The following is a 25,752-nucleotide window of genomic DNA, read 5'->3' as shown; positions in this document are numbered from 1 at the left end:
CATGTTGGCCTTCACTAGTATGAGATCGCAGGTACAAATGGTTGAAACAAGATTTTTCCAGAGGGTGGCTGTGCTCAGCCTTAGAAATAGGGCAAGGAACTTGCCTTAGACGTCTAAGGAGAACTCAGAGTAGCACTGCTTCTCCTTGACAGGAGTCAGTTGAGGTGGTTACAGCATGTGATAAGGATGCTACTTGTTGCCCCCCTGTGGGGGTATTCTTGGTGTGTCCAACTTGGAGAAGACTTTGGGGTAGAACCAGAACTCGCAAGAGGGATTACATATCCAATGAGATGCCTTGGAATTCCACCAGGTAAGGTAAGGTCAGGTCGGGTATGGGAGTATTTGATGGTTTGGCACTTCCCACTTAAACCTTGGTCCTACACTGCTCTGACCTCCTGTGGCTGATGTTTGGACCAGCCCACCGGTTCCTGGACACCCGGTATGCCGTGCGTTGAATCAGGCCAGGGAGAGCACGCCAGGTGCCAGTAAAAGCTCAGCTGCCATTCCTGTGTCAAGCCCTCCCATCCCTGCTCTCCTGGGCACACCAGCATGACAAGATTTACTTTGTAAAGTAAAAAACAATCTGTTATTAAGTGGGAGAGTGACAATAAGTGGGATGTTAGACAGCAGCTCGATGGCCTGCAGTATCAATGAAGTGGCTGAGATGACGTTAAGGGAGGCTGGTGTGGTGACTGATAAGAACCTCAATGATGTGGATGTGGTCCTTGTTGGATGTGGCGGACTTCGTGTAAAGCCCAAGTATGCTTTTGATATGGAAATGGAAGTGTGTGGCTGCAAGATGTTGGTTCCCACCCTTGTTGTTCCTGGCCAGCATGATGAGTTGATCCTGGGGACCAATGTTATTAAACATCTACTGTCAGTTTAAGCAGTGTGACTCTTACTGTACATTAAGTTAAAGTTGTGTTTATGGTTGTGAGCAGTGAAAGTATGTATGATCTGGCTGTGACGCTATACCGTCTGCTTGCTCTGATTGATTGTCATGGGTACTTCGTCAGAGGCACTACGACCTAGAATCATAAATATTAAATGTGTTTGATATTGACGATTTGGGATTTTGGAGGCTACGACGCGATTTGGAGCAGTAAAACAATGGTGTTGACACCACACACATGAGGATTATTCATTCAAACAGTCATTTCTGACGAGGCTCCTCTTGGGATACGCCCATACGATCATCGGGGGAGGCAAATCTTGCCCCAAACCAGGCTTAAAATCCTGTAGTGTGTGGCCGACCTTAATGCTTCAGGATACCAAGTCATTTTGGACAATGCTATGTTTCCAACTTTGTGACAACAGTTTGGGAAGACCATTTTCTGTTCCAGCATGACTGTGCCCCAGTGCACAAAGCAAGGACTATAAAGGCATAGTTCGATGAGTTCGATCTGGAAGAACTTGACTGGCCTGCACAGAGCCCTGACCTCCACCCTGTTGAGTACTTTTGGGATGAACTAGAATGAAGATTGTGAGCCAGGCCTTCTCATCCAATAGCAGTGCTTGACCTCATAAATGTTCTACAGAATGAATGGGCACAAATTCCTACAAAAAAAACTCCTAAATCTCTTTGAAAGCCTTCCAGGAAGAGTGGAGGCTGTTATAGCTGCAAAGGAGGGGCTACTCTATGTTAAAGTACATGTATTTGAATACAATGTCATAACAGTCTCTGTTGGTGTCAGGTGGCCAAATACTTTCCTGCATATAGTGTAAGTCAGCATATGAAAAACAGACCAAACAAGGTAAATGGGGAAAGAAAAATGGGGGAAAGTGTGTCAGAATAAGATGCTGGATCAGTTGTTATTTCAAACACTGGCCCTGATTCGATAAATTGGTTCTTACATTTTAAAAGCTGATAAGATAATAAAAAACTGTACTGTGAAGACGATAACGCAGCCTGGCAGAACCTCTGAACTGTGTAAAATCATAACGGAGTCTGTCATTTTCATGTCAGAGTCTTGGCTTAGTTAATACAATACTGCTCTTTTTGTGTTTTTCCCTGATCCTCTGTCTCTCAACCCCAATCCAGTGGCCTCTTTGAGGCAAGGCAGCTGCTTTTTGGATCATTTGCTGATGTTGAACTCCTCCATGTATGGCCAAAATAACTGTTCCCGTTTCAAATCTAATACAAATCAATAAGATTTTTGGTATTCTTTCAAGGTTTACTTTCAAGGCATTTGGACGCCTTTTCAACGACTATGCAGAGGGAGTTTTTGGGTAATCTTCTTGCTTGTTTTAACCTGGCTGAAGATCTGAGAAGGAAACTCATAAAACAGGTTAGTAGGCATCACTGAAAATGGTTCAAAGACATCCCAATGCTCTCATAGTCTCATAGTCATACAGATATTGGTTTGTGAACAGTTGTTTTGCTGTTATTATCAATTGATGAACTTTCACACAAGTTTAAGACTGCAGTCAGAAAAGTATTAATGTGAATGTTTCTCAAAGTGTACACCTCAAATGTTAAGACGGACTCCCTGTTTCTCTTCACATGATCTCTATCTGTCTCTCAGGCTGTGGCTTCACCTGAAGCCAAGCATTCAACAAGTAGGGGCATCAGATTAAGGTTATTTGATCATTTTCCATGGCATATTTACAAAAAGTCCCTTTAAACAGATATACTCTAGTAGCTGCATTTACTGGCAGGTCTTCAGGAAACACCAGCAGAAATCATTTCCAAAGACTTGTCATCACTCTTCTCAAATACCAGCGTGGCATCAAGTCAGAGACGATACAGCCTTGACCGAAGGACAAAATATATTTTTGGTCAGTTCTTGTTCTTGGGAAAAAGTTATTTATACTGTCAAAGTCGTAAAAATTTCAAACTTTAAAACTGTTTCTGTAAGGAACCGTATCTGGATTTTCAAAACCCAGATATCAAAACTGTTCGGGCTTAACAATACTGCAATCAAGTCTCACTTCCCTGTAATCTAAAGCTGTATTTCAAGTTGAGTAGGTTACTGAAATCAAATCACAAGTGCAAAAACATAAATCCATTGTCTAATGAAGTTTCTCAATAAAAGTGAATTACAAGCACATCAGAACTTTTCATCATCCTTCCATTTTCTATACTGTTTATCTTGTTCGCATTGAGCAGAAGGCAGGTTACACCCTGGAGTGGTCACCAGTCAATACATCAGAACTGTGAATCATATAAACCACAATACAGTATGTTCAACTTGCTCTGGGTTGTAAAACTCTGTCAACTCTGATGCTACCACCGCTGTAGTGACTGGCACTGATGTAGCTCTGGTACAGAAACAGTTGTGAACTTTTTATTTTGTTTTGATCACATTTTTTTGTTCTCAAATGGTTATTTTTGTTTGATACTGAAGCAGTTTGGTTTCAATCTTTCCGACACAAATTAATTCCATACACAGTACGATTCGGCGGTGGATCACAGCTCAGCCGTTGCACGATGAAATTAGAGGTGAGAGACCACTATGTCACAATCGAACTTTCAGAATGAAACCAAAGAACTTTCAGAATATATACCTTTTTAATGTCATCCGCTGGTGGCATAAGAATAGAGTTAGGGTCAAAAATATAAGTATCAAATGTAACATCAATTCATTGAGGGGCTGCCCGTGTTTTACAACATGCCAGAAGAATTTAGCTTAGCAGAAAGAAATTCAATACATAGAAAGTATGACAGTCATATTAGGATAACCATGCTTGATGGAAATAATATGAAGTGTTTTGGCAAAACACTTTAAACACTCTGCAAAAACATCAATCAATCATCAAAAAGTCAGCTTCTAGAATGTCCCGATATTGGTGTTTGGACCCATGAGTATATGGTCCAGCTTGACTCACTCACCTCACTGTCAGATCCAAGAACAATCATACAGGACTTAAAAGGCATTTTCCAGTGTTGGACTGTATCAGGCAAACTGCCCATTCTTTCTGTGTGTAATTTCTCTTAACTATATCTGTCCAGGCAGGTTAACTGATAGATTCTTGTTTTTCTTTGGTCTATAGCTCTGCATATGAACATTACTCATTTTTAGGATGAAGCTGCTATAAGTGAGAGTTCTGTTGAAATGAGTCCTGTTCAAGGACAACTCACCAGTAGCTTTTGAGTCGGTGTGTTTCTTATTAAGTGCTCCCTTGCCAGCATTACACACCTTGTCTGGGGATTTGAAATAAATCCTGTGAGAAGCCTTCAACCTTCAGGGGTTGATCCTATATTTAAGCTTCCCATCCTTCAGAGTAAAAGTTGTATAACTCATGTCCTGGTCAGGGGAAACATTGACACTTATTATCTAACTTACTGTTACACATAATAGACTTTCCTGTGACATATATACATATATTCTACAGAGGTGGACATAAATATGAGCGAAAAACAGGGTAAAAATATTGCTCTCTTATTAACATTTTCTTGTCTACTTTGGCTGTGAGACACCTGAGGCTCAAAGGAAAAAAACTGTCGATTATTCTATTCTCAAGTTTCTTGACATCTATGACGCTTCAGGCATGTATGACACAGCACTCATGCAGACAGTAAAGAAAGTCAAGCCATGAATAGGCCGTTACGTGGCCACCACACACCTGGTCCGAGACAGCTGTTGGAAAGCTAAATTAGCCTTGTAAAGCAGATGGATTTTCTATTATCAGGTAAATCCAACTTGTAAAACTATACTCTGAAACAACTGTGCCAGGTCTGAAAACAGGCCTGTCCAATCAGTGTCATTTGAGGAGAACAAGGCAGTAGCTATGGGTGGGGTTTAATTGTACTGGGAGAGGGCAGTAATGGTTGCAAATGTTGCTATAGTATAGAGGCAGTTTAATCAGGACTGGACCATATTTATTTATTAATAATCAATAAAGAGCAAAGCACAGTAATGAAAGCTTCAAATGATTAAAAAAGCTGTTTTCCCTCTCCTCTCTACCTTCTGTGGCATGATTGCAATACTTACTGCCTGTAAGTGTTTAGTAGTTTTACTATGAGCCGGTATGTATAATGGCTGCTTGGAGCGATTAGCTTGTAGCTATATTAAAGGGGCTGTTTTATCAGAACTAGGCCAAGAGCAAAGAGCCACACCAAAAGCTTCTCTTGTTGAAAAAGATGTTTTTGCACTTCTCTCAACCTGCCTTGGCTTGAGTTTGATCCACCAACAAGCTCCACTGTTCATAAACTAAGGCAGCACCTGTATCTCAAGCTCAGGTTACTATTGCAGCTGTGCGTGCCTACTACTTCATTTTGTCTTGTTGCTCTGACTGGCCCATAATGAATGTGAGAATTTTTTCAAAAGGCTTGCCCTTCCCAAACACTTTGTATGGGAGGTTTCCCAGATAAATGTGAAATATATCATGCAATTAATATGTGAAGCAGTCTATCTGATTAATGCATTGGTTTTGTACATCAACGGGTGCTGGCAGAAGAAAGAAAGAGCGTTAGCTTACACAGGCCTTTAACAGAGTTGGACAACTTTCATTTTGATAACAGCATTTTACCTCCCTTATGTGAATATGCCATGAGAGGAAAATAGCCAGTATGAGCCAGAAGAAATATCGTGACTACACTAAAAAGGTGGATTAAAATACTTCTATTGTGTGTCAGAACATGCAAACCAAACACCTTATTTAAACTGCACTGTTTTATCAATGTTAAATGAGGAAGGGAATAAACTTTAAATACCTGTTAGACCTCTCAGATATGCTGTGATGTGTTGGTTGAGAATACTCAATGTTTTAACTTTTGTTTGTTTACAATAAAACACCACAGGGTCCTTTAAAACCTGTGTGATCGCCTAGCTGCTCGTTTCTTGCCCCATTGCACATTATGGTAGTGATGACGCTGTGTCTGAATGATTGATGCCTTTATTGCTCTATGGGGGATAAGACTTTCCACAAAACCCCATCAAATAATCGAAAAGACACAAACAACCAGACATGAAAGGATCATTAAAAATCATTTAAAAAAAACTGTAGAAGAATTTCTTTGGCAAAAAGATATTTCACATGAGTCAAAGAAGAGGGATAAGAGACAATAAAATAATAAAATGACAATAAAATAATAAAAGACAAGTGTGGGATTGATTATTTTGAAGAATGTAAAACTACCATAAAAAATAGACTAGCTAGTAGCTTTCAAGTTCAGAGAGCTCTATGAATCTAGGTGAGTCTTCTCTTGTAGTCTCAACAGTGTAAAACAAGACGGCCTGTTTTGTGGCCACACTTAAAGACATCACAATCAGCAAATGAGCGACCTCCCCCTGCCACTGGGTGAGGGGGAGTAACAGACAAAGACAGAGGGAGGAGGAGAGGAATGTTGGATGGAGTGGAGCAGTTCAGTAGTCATGCTTACTTTACTCTCTAGGTTAATTACCATAGTGACAGATTGATTACTCAGAGTGACAGGGGAGGGGGGTCTGGCAGCAGCTCCCAGCTGTACTCCCTAGCCTTAAAACAGTGAGTGTTGGTGTTTGTCAGAGAAAGTGAGACTGCAAATGGGAATTTAAGAGTGTATGAAACTGTTGTGTGGATAATAAATGGTTAAAAAAATAGTGGGCGTGAGTATTTCCAGACCCCAGTGGACGTACATCATCATCAGCCAGGTTGACTGCAAGATTTGTCTCACTCTTGGTGTTTGGGTGTGTGTTGGACACCTGGAGCTTGAATGGAGAGTTTAGGATGTCTACATCTGTATACTTTCAGTTCAAGGGTCGCTGCAAACGTCTCTCACGGCAGTTCAAAAACAAACAGACACACGGGATCATTTTCTTGTCAGCGGTATCTGGCCTTGGTCAGAGACAACATACAAAACCTCTTAAAAGATTACACTCTAAAACACACACAAGTCCAAAACTCATGAAAGAATACACAGTTTGAACAAAAATATTGCACGATTAGGTTAACTGTGTTTTCCGGTGTTTATATCAGCAAACACTGTGAAATGAAAGAAGTCTCCTGACCTCACACACTGAACCCACACTAAATTCAACACAGCTGTTTTTTATTTAGTTTCAAGCCTCATTTGATACACAAAAGACACAAACACATCAAGTGTTTGACTACTGCAACAGCTCCAAATGGCGTGCGAATACAGAATATACTTCTATTAATGTGTACCTTAACATAATAAGAGGGCATCCTAATTCAGAGCACAAGCGCCTTTAATCCGCTCTGAATGTCTGCAGCATGCTGCCCCTCACAACCCCATTGACCTCAATGATCTGACATCACAGATCTTCAGGCCAGCGAGGCGATGATGAGCCACGAGATGAAGAGGGAAGGGAAAGAAAAAGAAGGCCGTCCGTGAAGCTAAAGGGATTTTTTTTTGTTTTCATCTGTTGGGGATCGGAGCTGGCTCTTTCTATAAGGAGGATTAGCATGAAACAAATACAGCTCCAGCAGAAGAAAAGAGGACAAGGAGGTGGTGGGGGGTGCATTCTCAGGCCAGCAAAGGTGGTTTAAACAAAAGCACAGGACACCTAAATGACATCTAATTTTGGAATCTTTGGAATTTGTTGGGTATAAGATCATGATTTCCTCACACTTAATCCCCTGCACAGACTCACACACTCCTTTGATTGGTTAGTATGTTGGGGGAAGCCCTTGTTCAGCCAAGCTCAGCAGCCGTCTGTCAGGCAGATAACCAACCAGGTATGAGATGAAACACTGGAGGGTTGAACAAGTGCATCCTCTGGATGTGTGTGTGGGCCATTTATGCTGTATCTGAGTTAATGGGTGTTTGAACTAGAATTTGAACTTTAGAAGGTCATATATGCCATACTGTTTGACATTAAAATAGCAAAAGAACAAATACGCATTTGTTAAGTGACAGGATATCAAGTAATGGTTGCCTAAAATAAAGAATGAGGTCATATTCCCTTTATGAGATTAAACCAGACTCTTTCAGCTCAGACCAAAACGGACAGCAGTCCTCCAAAATTTCAGGAACTTAGAACAACTACTTGACTTACGCTCTAGATATCCATATGTGACTCATAACCTGCAAGTAACAACAACTAAACACACAAAGTGGGCCTGGGGACATATCTTTCCATCTGAACATGACCAAACAAACATAATGAAATGTGTGATCAGCTGTTCCTTACACTAGTGCAGTTAGGTGCAAATGTCAGTTATCAACATAGTTGACATTCTCCATCTTGATCACAAAAATATTCACCGCCTAAACTAGCCAGGCGCTGCGTTATGTAGATAAATAAATCTGAGCACTGAACAGAAGTAGTGTAGCCACAAAAACAGAGTAGGTCACAGTCAAATGACTGAGTTTATATCAAAGCTCTCTTGGCAACACACCTTTCAGGCACACAATATATAATAAATAAATCTCTTTACTTATTTGGCATGTATTCTAGCTATACATCTTGGCCATTTATATTGTTAATAATCTAAACTCTGTTCTGTGAGTGTTTAGTCATTCAATTGGAGATGGCTTGTAACTGTTCTCACCTCACATTTCCCATACAAAATGATCCACTGTGAACAACAAACTCATATTAGAAGAGAGTATAGCCCCTTAGAGTTTGTACCACCCCAATCTCTTGTCAAAGTCTAACAGGTGTTTTCATGAAGAGCACGGTGTCCGAAGACAACACTATGAATCTGACATCTCTATCTGTAGTTACAACATCATACTGATGTGGTGGTGCTGCTGTTTTGTAATCAAAAGTAAGAAGTTTTCCATGGAGGAATATAATTTACAGATCTGTGAATGCCATTCAGCCTGTGTAGACTTGTTTATGTGACTCAGCTTTCAGTTTGTGTCTCTTAACGGAGACAGTAGACGGCAGAGGATTTCATAAACGTAACTGATTATTATTGACTCAACAGTCAGCATCCTTAGCCTTAAAAAGGCTTCAACATGCCAACAAACAACAAAAATGTTTTCAACAGCGATTGAAAAACAGCTTTCATGGGAATCATAACATCTAAATGTGAATGATGGTGCAGATGTTAAAGTGGCAGATTTTAATTATTTAAATGAAACAGGCTTCCCTTAAAAAAATATATAATTTCGTGGTATCTGATATGCAATTTATCAAATCATTGTAGCTGATATGGATATTAATTGAATACATAAGTCTAGGAATGCTATATATTGGATTTGGCAACAGCTGAAATAATAATTTGAGCTGATAATGTCACTGATATTTACACACCTTTTTAAAGTGTAGAAACATCAGGCGTCTCTTGTGTGAAGAGAGGGTGAATCAAGCAGAGCTGGGAGTGGAGCGGGGAAGAAGACAGTATTGTGATTGTATTATGCTTAGGGCATTCAAAATGTCCAGGGCTCTGGGCACTGGTTTAGCTCTGTGGGTAGAGCAGTCGCCCACATGCAGAGTCTATAGACCTCAATGCACTGGTCAAAGGATCAATTCTCTGACCACTTGGATCAATTTCCCCACTCTCTCTCCCCATACTTCCTGTCTTCAGCTGTCAAAATTAAAGGCAAAAAGCACCAAAAAAATAATTTCTTTAAGAATAGAAAAAAACGTTCAGGGCTCACTGTGGACCCTGGTAAGTGTGCGGTACCCAATGCAATTATACCTGATACCCTATGTGTCACAGCCCTGGAAATTATTTTATTCACCATGGACTTATGAGAAGCAGAACATCAGTTGAAACACACTTTATGCAGGTAGACCCTTTGTTGGAGATGCAATTCCCTGCTGCATGGTGGTCAAGTCAGACTGCATCAGACCTTTGCAGTGCATAGCCTTTTATTGTAAAACTCACACCAGCTCTGATATGTGAGGCTCTAAGGTCAGAGAGCATGTAGGCCAGTTTGGATTTGCTCATAAAGTCTTGGGCTACACCAGAAGCCACAAAATGTTGGCCTTTGCATCATTGTCAGATGATAGCTGACAGGTTCCACAGATCTGCTGAGACAAAGCTGAGCTGGACCACCAGTAAATGTTAGCGGTTCACCACGAGCTCTCAAAAGGAAAAGTCAGTATAGTTCTTCAGTTTGTTGTGAGCACAGAAACACATTGTGTCAAAGTGGTAAAGCACTCTCCATGTCCATGTTAGGTCGTCCTATTTGATATCAAACTAAAATAGAGCCTTGCAGCTGTCTGCTCCACCTGGCCGACACCCTCACCACACAGGTGACTTTGTCATCAACACCAGCCAACGCACTGTAACTGAGCTCTGCTGCTATACAGTATTTCCATGAATGTGTGTTTGTTTGTGTGCACAGTGTGTACCCGTGAAGCATGCAGGACAGGAATGGTTGATGGATGCCACAAGTGGTTTTCATTAACAGGACTGTTCAAGCGTTGTGACATTTCCCTGCCCTCCACCTCAGCCTCAAAGTGTATCTGCCAAAACCCGTATGGTCACACAGTCCTAACCTTGTCAGCCGACAACAAGCACGCCATCAAACTGACATATCACCATTATAACAAACACTGTGGGTGTGTGGTCAAAAGATGAGTCATGGGACTTACACTGCAGGGTGACGGGGCTGTTCCCACTGGTGCCAAGAGGACTAAATGTTTATGGATTAATGGCACCAGAGATGGGACAGAAGATGTCTGGTATGGTAGAATACACTGCATCACATGTAGCATACAGAGTGCATGCATACTGTGTGATCCCAGTGGGACATACATTCTGGGTCATCAGTTGATGTTATCAGGTTTGATCTCCACATGGGTGGTATGTTCAAGACAGAGATGGATCCTCATGTATATGCAACAAATAATGGAACTTAAACACAGAAAAAGTACACATACAGACTTCAAATGTATTTATCATAACTGCTCAGATTTTATCTTGTTATACTGCTAAATCAGCAATTCATAATAATAAACTCAAATCTACTTAAAGGAGTTTTTAACTGGTTATGAAACGGTCTCAAAGTAAAAAATAATGGCCTTATTCACCCAGTATTCTTGAGAAAAATATGTCATAAAAAACACAATTTTTTAGAAGATTCTGGTAATCACCAAGGTTTTGTTGCAAAGATTTCTTTATAGTTAAGAACAAAATCTAAGCACACTCAAGAGCACTCTTATTTGCACTTGAGTGCTCATATAGCTGAGTAAAATGATCAATTATGTAGTTACTGGCACTGCATTATGTTAGCACTTCTACATTATAAAATAACATGCAAATACATAACATAAATATGGTTATCCCTTGTTTTTATCATGCATTGTTTCATCTAAACAGCAAAATGTTAAACTGAATATTAACTCAGCAATGCGGTTTTCATTTTCATTGAACACATGTTCAAAATTATAAAAACCTTCTAAGCCCACTGCTTTTTGTGTGGGCTGCTCAGACTGCAGTGGTTAGTGCTGTTCCCCCACAGCAACAGGGTTCCTGGATCAATTCCCGGTCAGGACCTCTCCCCATGCATGTGTGGGTTCTCTCCAGGGAGTCTGTCTTCCTCCCACCACAAAATGCATGCTTGTTAGGTTAATTGGTGACTCTAAATTGCCCGTAGGTGTGACCAGTCCAGGGTTTACCCCTCCTCTCAATGACAGTTGAGATAGGCTCCAGCCCCCTGCGACCCCCGACAGGATAAGTGGTGTAGAAAATCAGTGGATGGTTTGTGTGTGATTTGTTCAAAGAGTTTGTTTAAAATGGAAAGTTGCACATTAAAAACAGTCTGACAATGCAAAGAGACTGAGAGCAGACAAGTGGATTTTTTCATGTGAATATTCATATTTCCCCCCAAAGAGACAAACAGTTAATTAATAGGGCATTAAAATTATAATAACGGATTTCATTCATAAGCCTTGTTCAAAGCACTCAAGCTCCCCTTACATGGAAAAGTTAAAACAAGGCACATAAATGCACAATAACAAAAATATGAATATAAAACAACAAGGAATCAAAACATTGAATAAAAAAACTGCATATAAAAAGTATTCACTCCAGTCAATGTTTTACCCTTTAAATGATTTTATAATTCAGCAATGGTCAATAAAACAAAGTTTTTTGACACAAAAAATACTTAAAGAAATCTACAAATTAATTTCAAACAGATATCTAATGTAAAATAAGTGACTGAATAAATATTCATCTCTTTTAAAGTCACTGACCGAATTCAACAGAAGTTCGACCCATTGTTACCAGTAGTCTCATAATTAGTGAAATGGGGATCACCTGAGTGCAGTGAATGTGTTTCAAGTGATTAGTATAAAGACACCTGTGTCTAGGAGGTCCAGTCACTGGTTATTCAGTACTCCTGGTTACCATTACACTATAAAGACAAAAGAACACTCCTTGCAATTTAGAGAAATGGTTATTGAAAAGCATAAGTCAGGGGATGGGTGCAAAAAATCTTCCAAGGCACATCCCCCATGATGGAATGGAAGGAATATAGGACATGTGCCTACGTCAGACGGTCCTCACAAACAGAATGACTGTGCAAGAAGGAGACCAGTGAGAGAGGTTGCCAAGACACCTCTGACTTCTCTGAAGGAAGTGGCTGAGATGGGAGAAGGTCTCAATACAACTACTGTTGCCCAAGTTCTTCACAAATCAAAGCTTAATGGGAGAGTGGAAAAGATAAAGCCACTGCTGAAGAAAACTCACATTAAATCCGGACTAGAGTATGCCAAAGGCATGTTGGGGACTTTATGGTCAAGTGGAATAAAGTTCTTTGGTCTGATGAGACCAAAATGCTGATTTTTGGTCATCAGACAAGATGCTATGTTTGGTGGACACCAAACACTGCACATAAACACAAACACATCATCCTTATTGTGAAGCACAGTGGTGGTAGTATACTGTGGGGATGCTTCTCAGCAGCCTGGAAGGTTTGGCAAGGGAGACGATAAAATGACTACAGCAAAATATAGGAAAATCCTGGAGGACAATCTTATTCAGTCTGCATGAGAACTACAGCTTGGGAGAAGATTTATTATTCAGCAAGACAATGACCCAAAACATACAGCAAAAGCTCCACTGGAATGGTTTAAAGACAACAAGGTGAATGTTCTGGAGTGGCCAAGTCAAAGCCCAGACCTCAATCCACTAGAGAATTTGTGGCAGGACTTAAAAAGGGCTGTTCACACCCAATCACTGTGTAGCCTGACAGAGCTTGAGCAGTTTTTGCAAAGAAGAATCGAGTAAAATTGAAGTGTTCAGATGTGCAAGCCTGTTTGAGACCTATCCACACAGACTCAGTGCTGGGATTGCAGCCAAAGGTGCGTCTACTAAATTTTAAATACTGACTGACTTATATAATTGGCTGTACTTTGTAGAACTAACTTTTTATAGACACTGTAGGTCTGCAGAAAGAAATCTGTCAGGTTGAATATGCAAGATTGAAAAAAAAAGGGTTTTGAGACAGGTTTTGAGACAGGATTTAAAAATGGAGCGAGAGTTCGTGTTATAGACATCTGAAGGGAAGGAAGTCCAGAGGTGGGGAGCAGAGGGGCTAATGGCTCTAGATCCCATGGTTTAAGCGTGCAGGTGGGACAGTGAGGTGGAAAGAGGATAACTGCTGAAGGGGATGCTAATTTGTGGGTCAGAAAGGAGTGGAGAGGCTGTGGATGGCTGATGGAAGTTGAAGAGCAGAATCTTAATGCAATAGTTGACTGGGAGCCAGTGTAGCTGCTGAAGAACAGAAGTGATGTAATTACTGGATGGGGTTGTGGAAATTCTAGACTAACTGAAGTTTGTGAAGGGATTTCTGAGAAAGACCAAATAAGAGGGAGTTACATTTAGCAATCTGAGAAGTAACCAGAGTGTGAACTAAACTAGCGTCAGATGTGAGACTGAGGGTTGGACAGAGGCGGTTATTGTTGAGCAGATGGAAGTATGCAGACCTGATAACATTATTGATTTAAGACTGGGAAGAGGCACAGTGAGTAAATTCTGCTGACTGGGGGCTCTCAATCAAAACAATAAAAACAGATAAAGAGTACAGACATACTGTTTAGCTCCACCAAGTGAAGATGTCCTTTCAGTAAAATCTTGACTTGTTAAGGTGTATTTTTACCAGTTAACCACTGTTTCTGTTCCACAGAGGAACAAACTTTTTTATGTGAATTTAATCCATTTGAAGAAATTTGGTGGTTTACCATTTGGACAATACAACTTATAGAATGCTTTTTGTTGAAAGGAACTCAAAAGTGCATCTCTACCCAACCTGGAAATGTCTAGTGGAGCCACAGTGTTTTGAGGATTAGGGGGTGGAGTTGCGTGTTGTATAAAAAAAAGGAATAAAAAAATATTAAAAGTGGGGTGAAAAAGGCAAAAATGTTGTTAAAATGGGTTAGTGACAAAAATGATTGAAATGCAAAAAAAATGGGCTCAATGTGGCAAAAAAGGTGGCAAAAATGGGTGGGAAAAGTGGTGAAAAGAACCATGAATAAATACTTCCCAAATCTGAACCAAAAAACAACTTGGTACACTTTTTAGCCAATGTTAATTTCGTTGACTGAAACTATGACTAAAAATTTTCGTTGACAGCCTTTATTTCTATAATGAAAACTAAACTAAGACTGACAAAAATAGATCTGTGATGAAATCTGTGATATGTCTCTACTTTGGGTAAATCTGTCAAAATACAATTTATCTAAGCATAGAACACACTACCATGATTTGGTACCAAATTTAGGCAAGTAAATAAATGCTTGGACTATAATTAAAGACAAAAATGTGAGCAATTTTTATGGACTTAAACTAAACTAAAATGTTTTTGAGTTTTTGTTGACTAAAACTAAAAAGGGTAGAAATGACAAAAACTAAAAGACATTTCATCTAAAGACCAAGACTTAAATTAAAAATAGCTGCAAAAATTAACACTGTTTTCATCTCCAAAATGAGGCATCTAAATTATAAGCCAGGACACTAGCACTAATGCTATTGATCCAGCACACATGCATTGACATAATCAATTAATCACATCCGGGGAGGGCCCATTCTCTGAGTTTCCAGCCAATTCTGTGGGCAGGCCTGCCACTCTCTCAGCCCAGTTTCTGATTCTATCTACTATAAGAAGCACCTTGACACAAATGATTAATTTGAAATAAATAGTACCAGGGTTGTAGGTCATTTAAATGCCCATTGTTAAATGTAACTATCCAGAATGAAAATAAACTTTTACAAGCAAACACTGAAGTGAAGACAGCTAATTAACAACGTGTGCCACACAAACCTCAGCAGAGTGTAACAGTGCTGTTTGGGGAGCTAGCAGCAGGCTTGCCGTTGTGCCGGGTCAACACACATTTCTCTCTAAAGCGACAAGCAGAGGGGCTGACATGTTCAGAGCTGTTTCACTTTGTTTCCTTTTTATACACAAACAACGTCCCACTGTCATCACTCCATCCTTCAAATACCAAAGGGCCCCCTTAAGAGTTCGGCCTGAGCGCTGGCCTCTGGAAAAGGCCCCATGATTTCCCCTGGAAGGCAAGTCCCCAAGGAGGGAGCTTTTCCTCAGAGCTAGCTCAAGGATTTTCTTCTCTGCAGGTCTTCTGTGAAAAGCCTTACCTCCAGAATAAGTGGCCATTTCACCACATTTTCACACTGAAAATCTCTTAATTGGGAGGTGCCTTCAGGAGAACAATGCTCACACCACCTACCCCCTTGTTATATGACATTAGTGTTGCTTTACACTCTGACTGACATTGCAACACACCCTCCCTGATTTTATTTTACAGCTGGTAGTCAATCTCTCACCCTGTAAACCTGCCCGCCTGTGTCACTGAGCGTCAGTGGGACTTTTCTCACAGGTTATCACTCTCACAGCTGTTTTTTCTTCTTCTCTGGCTGTAATTTAAGCTACTCTGCCATGATAATGGATTTAACAGGTTCCCTTTACAACACTTCGACCAGATGTGCTCACAGCCTCGGGATAGACTGTGAGGTATCACTTTGTCTTCATTTCGTCTCAGGTGGTCTTCACTTTTCAAACAGGTAAAGCTCACCTGGAGGTCCCCACCACGCCTCTTTAATACCTCCAACTTTCCTTTAAACCTCACCTGACTGCTCTGATGCTTTCACAGATTTTTATCTAGCAGTTCACATACATTTGGATTACCTCAGTGGCAGTTCAACTGCATTTATTTCTGTGTAAGCATCAACTTGACCAACAAAAAGAGAGGAATAATTTTTCAGAGGAGAAGAGCCATCAGACTCGTACCTCATCATAACCTGCTACAAATGGGCAGCCTCTTTGTAAAATGAATCATACAGAGAGCCATATTCTGATATTAGCCTTAAAAAAATCCAAGAGGTCCCAATAAGAATAGACTGTACAAACATGGACAAAGTCTCAGTGATGTCACCCACTGGTGTCTGAAGCGAAATTCTGAAGCCCATCCGTGGTTGTCACTGTAAAAGTTGGCTTATCTTTAAAGGATGTTAATGTGACTTCTGGGGCACTTGACAAACTGAGCAAGTGTTGAAATGAGATTCCTCAGGAGGGTGGCTGGGCTCAGCCTTAAGAGATAGGGTCAGGAGCCACCCCTGTGTTTTATTTATCTGATCAGGATGCCTCCTGCTCACCTCCCTTAAGAGGTCTTCCAGGCACTTCCAGCTGGGAGGAGACCCCAAGGCAGACCCAGAACTAACTGGAGGGATTATATACCCCATCTGGCCAGTGAGCACCTCAGAATCCCTCATCAGGAGTTAGAAAACATTGCAGTAGAGAGCGCTGTTTCACCTGTAAGTCAACCCAGGCTTATAGGTGCATCTTGAAAAGTTAAAATATCATGTAAAAGTTCATTTTTTTCTGGTGATTTACCTCAAAGGGTTAAACTCTTATAAATTCAAGATTGATCTCATACAAAGTAAAATATTTCAAGACTTTTTTGTTTTTAATCCTGATGATAACGGCTTACAGCTCTCAAAATCTAAAACCCACTATCTCAAAATATTAGCATATTACCACTACAAGCTCCTCACCTGGGCAAGGAGAAAAAGAACTGGACAGTTGCTCAGTGGTCCAAAGTCCTGTTTTTAGATGAAAGCACATTTTGCATGGCATTTGGCAATCATGGTCCCAGAGTCTGGAGGAAGATCAGGGAAGCACAGAATCAAAAGTGCTTGAAGTCCAGTGTTTTCAGTTTCCATAGTCAATGACGGTTTGAGGTGTTATGTCATCTGCTGCTGCTGGGCCAATGTGCATTTTCAAGTCCAGAGTCAACACTGGCAGCCATCTACCAGGACATTTTTGAGCACGTCATGCCTCATCTGCTGAGATGCTTTAGAGATACTGATTTCCTTTTCCAGTAGGACCTGACACCTGCTTACAGTGAAGTCAAAACTTTACTAGAAACTGGTTTGTTGACCCTGTTATTAGTGCACTTGATTCTGACCTGAACCCCATAGAGAATCCCTGAGAAAATGTCAAGAGGAAGATGAGAGACACCAGACTTAACAATACAGACAAGCTAAAGGCTTCTACCAGAACAACCTGGGCTTCATAACATCCCATCAGTGCCACAGACTGGTTGGCTCAATGCAACTCTGCATAGATGCAGTAATTTGTGCAAAAGGAATTCCAACCAATTACTGAATGCATAAATGAGCACATTTTCCAGAAGGTCAACCTTTCTGTATTAAAAATCCTTCTTGGACTGATTTTTTTGTGATATTCTAATATTTTGAGATAGTGTATTTTTGATTTTCATAAGCTGTAAGCTGTAATCATCAGGATATAAACAAAAAAGTATTGAAACATTTTACTCTTAGATGATATATATCTAGAACATATATAGTTGCAAGAAAAAGTATGTGAACCCTTTGGGATTTCTTGGATTTCTGCATAAATTGTCATAAAATGTGTTCTGATCTTCATCTAAGTCACAACAATAGACAAACAGTCTGCTTAAACTAATACCGCACAAAAATGATATGTTTTCATGTTTTTATTGAACAAACCATGTACACATTTACAGTGCAGGGTGGAAAAAGTATGTGAACCTTTGGATTTAATAACATGTTGACCCTCGTTTGGCAGTAATAACCTCAACCAAACATTTCCTGTTGTTGCAGATCAGACCTGCACCATGGTCAGGAGGAATTTTGGACCATTCCTCTTTACAAAACTGTTTCAGTTCAGCAATATTTTCAATCGGGTTGAGGTCAGGACTCTGGCTGGGCCACTCCAGAAGGCGTATTTTCTTCTGTTGAAGCCATTCTGTTGTTGATTTACTTCTATGCTTTGGGTCGTTGTCCTGTTGCATCATCCATCCTCTGTTGAGCTTCAGTTGGTGGACAGATGGTCATAAGTTTTCCTGCAAAATGTCTTGATAAACTTGGGAACTCATTTTTCCTTCAGTGACAGCAATCTGTCCAGGCCCTGAGGCAGCAAAGCAGCCCCAAACCATGATGGCCCCTCCACCATATTTCACAGTTGGGATAAGGTTTTGATGTTGGTGTGCTGTGCCTTTTTTTCTCCACATATAGCGTTGTGTGTTTCTTCCAAACAACAAAATTTTGGTTTCATCTGTCCACAGAATATTTGCCAGTAGTGCTGTGGAACATCCAGGTGCTCTTTTGCAAAGTTCAAACATGCAGCAATGTTTTTTTTTTTTTTTTTGGACAGCAGGGGCTTCCTCCGTGGTGTCCTCCCATGAACTCTATTCTTGTTAAATGTTTTAGTTATTGTAGATTTGTCAACACAAATGTTAGCATGTGCCAGAGATTTCTGTAAGTCTTTAGCTGACACTCTAGGATTCTTCTTCACCTCATTAAGCATTCTGCGCTGTGCTCTTGCAGTCATCTTTGCAGGACGACTACGCCTAGGGAGAGTAGCAACAGTGCTGAACTTTCTCCATTTGTGGACAGTCTGTCTTATCATGGACACACGAACATCAAGGCTTTTAGAAATACTTTCGTAACCCTTTCCAGCTTTATGCAAGTCAACAATTCTTGATCGTAGGTCTTCTGAGAGCTCTTTTGTACGAGGCATGGTTCACATCAGGCAATGCTTCTTGAGAACAGCAAACTCAAGACTGGTGTGTGTTTTTTATAGGGCAGGGCAGCTTTAACCAACACATCCTATCTCATCACATTGACTGGACTCCAGGTTGGCTGACTCCTGGCTCCAATTAGCTCTTGGAGAAGTCATTAGCCCAGGGGTTCACATACTTTTTCCACCCTGCACTGTAAAATTTGCATGGTTTTTTTTTAATAAAAACATGAAAACATATCATTTTTGTGCAGTATTAGTTTAAGCAGACTGTGTTTGTCTGTTGTTGTGACTTGGATGAAGATTATAACACATTTTTTGACCAATTTATGCAGAAATCGAAGAAATCCCAAAGAGTTGGGGAGCAGGTGGCCTAGTGGGTAAAGGAGCTCGCCATGTACGCGGACGGCCGATTGCGAATCCGGCCTGAGGCCCTTTACTACATGTCTCTCCCCCACTCTTGACCCTGTTTCTGACTCTATCCACTGTCCTCCTCTATCTAATAAAAGCACAAAAATGCCCAAAAATAAATCTTAAAAAAAAAAAGAAATCCCAAAGGGTTCACATACTTTTTCTTGCAACTGTAAACGTTCAATTCTTAAATTAAATAACAGAAAGAAAATGAAATTATTCATTATATTCTAATTTTTAGTCATACTGTGATAAAAGGTCAAAATATTCACATACTTATAAAAAAAGTCCTTGTTCTTTTGTGTATTGGCTGATTATGAGGTATTATTCAAAGCACTTCCTGTCTGCAGAGACACAAAGGGCCACATCACAGGCTCTTTTTCTATCTATGATGTACCAGTCAGGCCATTTCCACTGGTTTCTAAGTGTGTACATATGCGCTGTTTGGCAAAGCAGGATATAATGATGGATCAGCCTGCCATCCTAGGAAAACATTATGGTTGCTAATGCCAGGCCAGTGGCAGAGACGACTGAAAATGGATTAAAAATGAATGAAAAGACATTCAATTTTGAAGTTACTGGTGTAGATTTACTCTTTAAAAAACCCAGAAAATCACCCAAGTTCCAGGCTCACTAAAAAAGCTTCTGTAAAGGCTATGGAGGCGTGGATAGCGTCATTAGATCAACAAACTCAGGGCTTCCAGAGGGTAAAAAAGTAAGTGGCTGAGATTTGTGGCTCAAAAGTTATTTAACTTTTTATAACCTGTTGTCTCAGAGGATGCCCTCTGTGCAAGCAGTGTTATGTAATCATTGCAAATATTCTCACATGAAAGTGTGAATTAAAAAAAACTACCACAGCCCATTTGGTCTTTGAAACAGAAATGATTTTGCTCACAGAGTGGGGAGGTGAGATCTGAGCTCAAGAGGTCACTCGAGACGTAAACGGAGAAGGATTTAAACACCAGGTGTGAACAGACATGCTTAGAGCTGTCCACTTTGATTGAGTCAACCAGGATGTTGGTTAATGCCAGGTGTAAACAGGGACAAAGCCTCAAATATTACCTGAATTACCTAAACTCTTGTTTGATCCTTTAACCTGCCACTTAAGCAACTACTCCAGCAGTGAGCTGATGAACAAATTTTGAAGACTTTAAATTCCAAGTTAAAACCTCCTTTAAAATATAGCTGCTGTCAAAGCTATATTTCCTATCCTTCCTTCTATCCATCCATCCATCCATCTTTATGAACTTTGTTTATTGGGTTAGGTAAGTAGCAAATCAACCCTTTAGCATAATTTTTATTCCCTTCAGTATCTTTGGTCAAAATAATTTTCTATCAAAAGTTTTGGAGTTGAAATGTAAAAGAAAAATCCTTTTTGTCATGTACAATCATGAGTTCTCACATTCACTTCATGAAGCATCTCAAATCTAAACGACCGCAAAGCCAACATTTCTACTCTTAACCTTTCCCAGATGTGCGAGTCAGCGGAGGGAAGAGGGTGTGGATGAAGTAGGTGCAGCAACAAGATGGGAAAACAGTGCTGAAAAGAAAGAAAGAGTGGCGCTGTGGGAGAAGACAGAATATAGCCGGGCGAGTAAAGCAAAGGGGGAGAGGCTGTCACTGCCTCCAGGGGTGAGGCAAGGATGGGGGGGCAGAGGTAAGAGAGACGGGGGTCTCTGCTGTCTGGGTGGTGGGACCACAGGGAATGACAGGATTATTAGGACGAGCATCTGACAGGAAATAAATAAAGCGTGGGCAGAAATCGCCAAGAGGCAGCCGGCCAGACATTGTTGAAAACGACAGTAAAGTGTGTCGTATATGGGTTAAGAAAACTTCATACAGCGCTGCACCCGAGACATCATGACCTATGCTGTTCAGGCTGAATGAAATTATTTATTTCTTCCACAGGGCATCATATAAATACTTTAATTTAGCACATGCCTCTAGGTCTTTTTCAATTTATATACATACTCTTCTGTTAACTTAATCCAGCTTTAATAAAACTGTTAATTTTGGATTGTCTCCTGTAGCTAAACTAAATTAAGTGAATTCCAGAGCCTTCTTGGTCTGTTTGTAATAAAATTCTTCATTTATCATGTTTGTTGAGGTTGTGGAGATGTCACTGAGTTGATTTTGATTCATCTGTGTTTGTTGTGATGTGTTGATGAACAGATGGAGCAGGAAGACAACTGGATACCTCTGTAGCTCCGCTGCTTAAGGGCCATCCGTCCTCTCTGTCATTTGTATGAGGATATTTGAGAGGAGAGGAATGAAAGGCATGAGGGGAACAAAGTCAGAGGAACATGGTGACTTTGAAGAAACCTCTCTGTATGTGTCATTGTCAAGAGGTTTTCAGCCAAAGTGGACTCAAGACCTCCTCAGCAACACAAACAGCTGAAACACACCATGGTAGATGGTAGACGCTGTGAAGAAGAACATGAAAGAACATTTTTCTCATTCTGGGAAGACATAATGACCTATAAGGCATCCTTCCTAGTTAGCAGCTTCTTTTTTCAGGCATGTTGCTGCCCTGGTTGCCAGTAATTCCCATTCAGACAAGAAAAGGCAAAAAGTACTAACAATCACATGAAAATAGGTAAATTAGCTCAAAAGAGGGCACCCCAAACATCATCTGGTTTAACTAGCTCCAGTGTCTGGACATAAAAACTAAAATCTCCATGAAGCTTCAGGCTAACTAGATGTGTTGCCTTGATGTGGTTCGACATCCCAGAATGACTCCACAATAATTGAAGCAAATGACTGTACTAATGCTTCCTGGCCAGGAGATGAGGATATCGCTCATTCAATTTGTAATACTTCCTGGCTGCTACACGCAGACAGCAGAGACCTTCCACAAGCTCTGTCTGAAAAGATGATCAAAAAATAGTAGTTAGATGATTCAGGTTAAGCAAATACTCAAGTCACTTTAAGACAAATGCAGCTGAACTGTGTGGGATTCTGCTGCTCGGATGTCTGAGTAAGAGTTTGGAAAGCTGAATTCAAGTCACCACCATTTTCTTTGATCCTATTTTCACTGTTTATTCTAAAGCTCTGGCAAGTTCCAGACCTCTAAATTGTTGCTCAGATCTCCAGTTTCTTCAGTAATTCAAATTGTTGGCGGTTGCTGTGCTCCACTGTTTCTCTAGCTAGAGAACAGACCTCTAATTAGAGCAAGTGCTGTCATCCTTTCAGGATTTAAGAGGCTTTTGCTGTAAGTGACACTCTGAAATGCCTAATGTTGCAACAACTTCAAAACTTCCAAGGCAAGATGGACCTTTGAGACTGTTACACATTATACATCCACTGTGAGTAACAGGGGGAATGAGCTTCTTTTGAATGGGCAAGCTGTTTGCCCTCTTACTCCAATTCTGATCAACTTAGCTGATCTGAAGTGGAAGCACACGTCATGATTTTAACCCTGAATTAAGACCAGAATTGTTACCTAATTTCCCGATTTGACCCATTATGAGTTATTATTTGTCCAAATAATCCTAAGATGTGTGGTGTCAAAATTGAGCTTAAAGCGTTAGTTCAGGCAGGCAATGGATTCAAGTGCTGTGATGTAATGAGATCAGCTGATCTCACACAAGCCCACATCAGCTGACAGCCAGCTGATTTTCCCTAAACACGCTGTTGCCTAATCACACTCATTTGGCCATATTTAAACTGCTCTAGGCTGACTAAACTGCTCTAGCCTGACTAAACTGCTGCTCCCTCTACAAGCTGCTTATTGAAACCCTCCTCCACCCCAGCTCCCCCTTCATTTTGCTTCTGACTTAATCTGTGTCATTCTGTTGTCACTGATGCCTGCCCTGCTCTGGGTTTTTTTGCTGCTTCTTTCCCTGCCTCAGGCTTTCCTTGTAGGCACTGGTAAGACAGGAATGTTTGCTGTTCCTGCTTGATGCTTGCCATGAAGTCTGGTAGATGTGTAGGGTGATCCCAGAACAGCCACACTGCCAAATATGAATATTAGCAATGAGAGCAAAATTAATAACTGCTTCTAAAGAGAAAAATTTATAATAGCAAATCATGTGGGTTTCTTGACAAAGTTTCCTGACTGAACACTGATTTCACTTTTCCCAATTGCGTCAAAGCTTCCCTGAATTAAAAAAAACAACAACAACAAAAAAAAAGTTTTTCAAATGCCTCCAATGGAATAACCACAACATCCATAAAAGCACGTAGACCAGGTAGCATCACCAACCTGATGTTACAGAACTGTGCACAAGTTTTAGGCATGTCTTGGCCAAAATTCAAGGCTGAAGCAAGGCGTGTAATGGCGAGTACGCCCACCTGAGGGCTCCATCAGCAGGGAAGGAGGATTGATACAACCCAGGTCATGCTCTGGATGTCTTTGTACATTACCAAGGGCATGGGAAAATAATCTGATGAAAACAAAACAAAAAACACAGCTTTAGGGTGGAGTTATGGGTAGATGTGGCGCTTAAACATAGCCTAGGGTACTGTTAGGGTGGGCAGGAGGGTTGCCACAACCCCCTGGTTGTTGTGTGTATGTTCTAAGCACCTGAAAACTGTTGGTGGTTGCTGGGTGTATTACCAGGGGTGGAAAGGCCCCGACAAAAGAAAAGCTGTTAAGCTTGACCTTGGCTGCTGAGCAGCACACGTACATGTCAAATGTGTCAACACTGACTCTGGCCACCCTCCTAATCTCTTCAGCCTGGGGTTGTGGAACAACAGTACCTGTGAAGAACCGTTGGTGCTCTACATGTCTAAAACTTCTGCACAGTACTGTACGTACAGCTCACAAACATAAACACAACTTTTCCCCTTATCTTAGCAAGGATTTCACCTCTTCTCTTCTGAGTGTGTCCTTTTTTTTTTTTTTTTTTTTTTTTTTTGCTGAAATTGTAAAACATAAAATACAGCTGTTCGAGGATTTTCAATGGTCCTCCATGTTTGTTTTCCTTCTGTAGTCACGTTTGATCCTGCATTTCTGTGAGATATCATATCTGGGGAATCTTAATGTGTAACCATTACTACAGAAGGCAGAGGTGTGGTCTAAAACCAGTTCAGACCAAAAATTCACAACACGACAAGATCATTGCAGTCGCAACTATCTGAACCAGAGTTTTGCAGCTTGAACCAGGCTGTCTGATGATGTTGACTGTGTTTAAGTTCAGCAAATTGCAAACAGGTGGTTTCAAGACATTGCAGGCAGATACATGTGAAAAGGCAAATGGAAGGGTTGTTTAAAAATGCCAACAAGTATTTGTCTAAAGTAGAACATTTTGTTTGATTAAATGATGCTGGGAATTTCACATGGAAACTTCAGTCTGTAAACACTCCTGTCCCCTTCATCATCCTGGGCATGCGCTATAAGCTAATACATGAAAAACTGAAGGCTGTTGGATCTAAGTTTGTAAGTATACAATACTAAATACTGCTGTCTTTGTATTTATAAATAGCTAAATGGTTATAAATATATTATTTTAACTCACTTGGATCTCTGAGGATCTGACTTTAAGTGTTTTGAAGTGTAAGGACTTTTAATCTATACCTCTTCTGTTATCCTCTAAAATAAAGGAAAGCTACTGTAGAGACTTAAGTGTAGGACATGTTTATTACCCCATATCAATGTGTTTTGTGATACACATCATGATGCATCATGATACCTTTGTATCATGATGCATATCCTATCGTGAGGCTGTGGAAAATACCCAGCTCTAATGAAAATGACTCATTGTCTCTTTCAGTCACATTGGTGTAAACAAGTAGGCTTTCAGAAAGTCACAGAGCAGCCTGTAAGTCTACTGAAAGAATTATTTGAATGAAAGTTGCAAGGTGGCGGTTTGTCTGAGGCTGTACACAGCAGTGTTTTAGGCTAAAAGCTAAAATCAGCATGAACATGCTAACAGGGACACAGTGATAGAGGTTCTAGTCACCAGATTTACGTCTTGGAACCTAAGTGGAGTCTCTTTGTGGAAAAATTTTACTCAAAGCCAAATGTGTGATCTTCATGCTGTTGCTTGGGGATCCATGTGCATTAGAATTCATCCACTGGTGACGCTGAAAATCTGTACCAAATGTAAGCATGCCAGTCAATCCAATCATTTCTGAAGATGTCGTTCTAAACAATTAAGGTTAATCAAGCAAAAGAGGAAAAGTCAAGGGATCACCAAAGGCAGCAAATTATTTTCTCTGGTAAACAAGAATGCAAGCAAGAAAATTTCATGACAACGAAAAAAATATGCGCTCTGCTTAGACATTTTACTGCAAGTCAAAGTGGTGGACCAACAAGCTGACAGGGAACCACTGTTAGCCCAGCAAAAAAAAAGATTAGCCATAATAAAATGATGCTAAATCAGAGATTTATCCGACCAACAAAACTTTACTTTCATTCCTTACAAACCCTCAATTTAGCATAAAAATTCCACAGTCTGTGTTAACAATGCAAATGCAGATAGAGTACAAACATGAGGCATGACTGCACATTTATTACACTGTACATG

Source organism: Cheilinus undulatus, linkage group 14 (genome assembly GCF_018320785.1).
Source record: "Cheilinus undulatus linkage group 14, ASM1832078v1, whole genome shotgun sequence".
Classification (NCBI taxonomy): Eukaryota; Metazoa; Chordata; class Actinopteri; order Labriformes; family Labridae; genus Cheilinus; species Cheilinus undulatus.
This window is presented reverse-complemented; position numbering follows the sequence as displayed.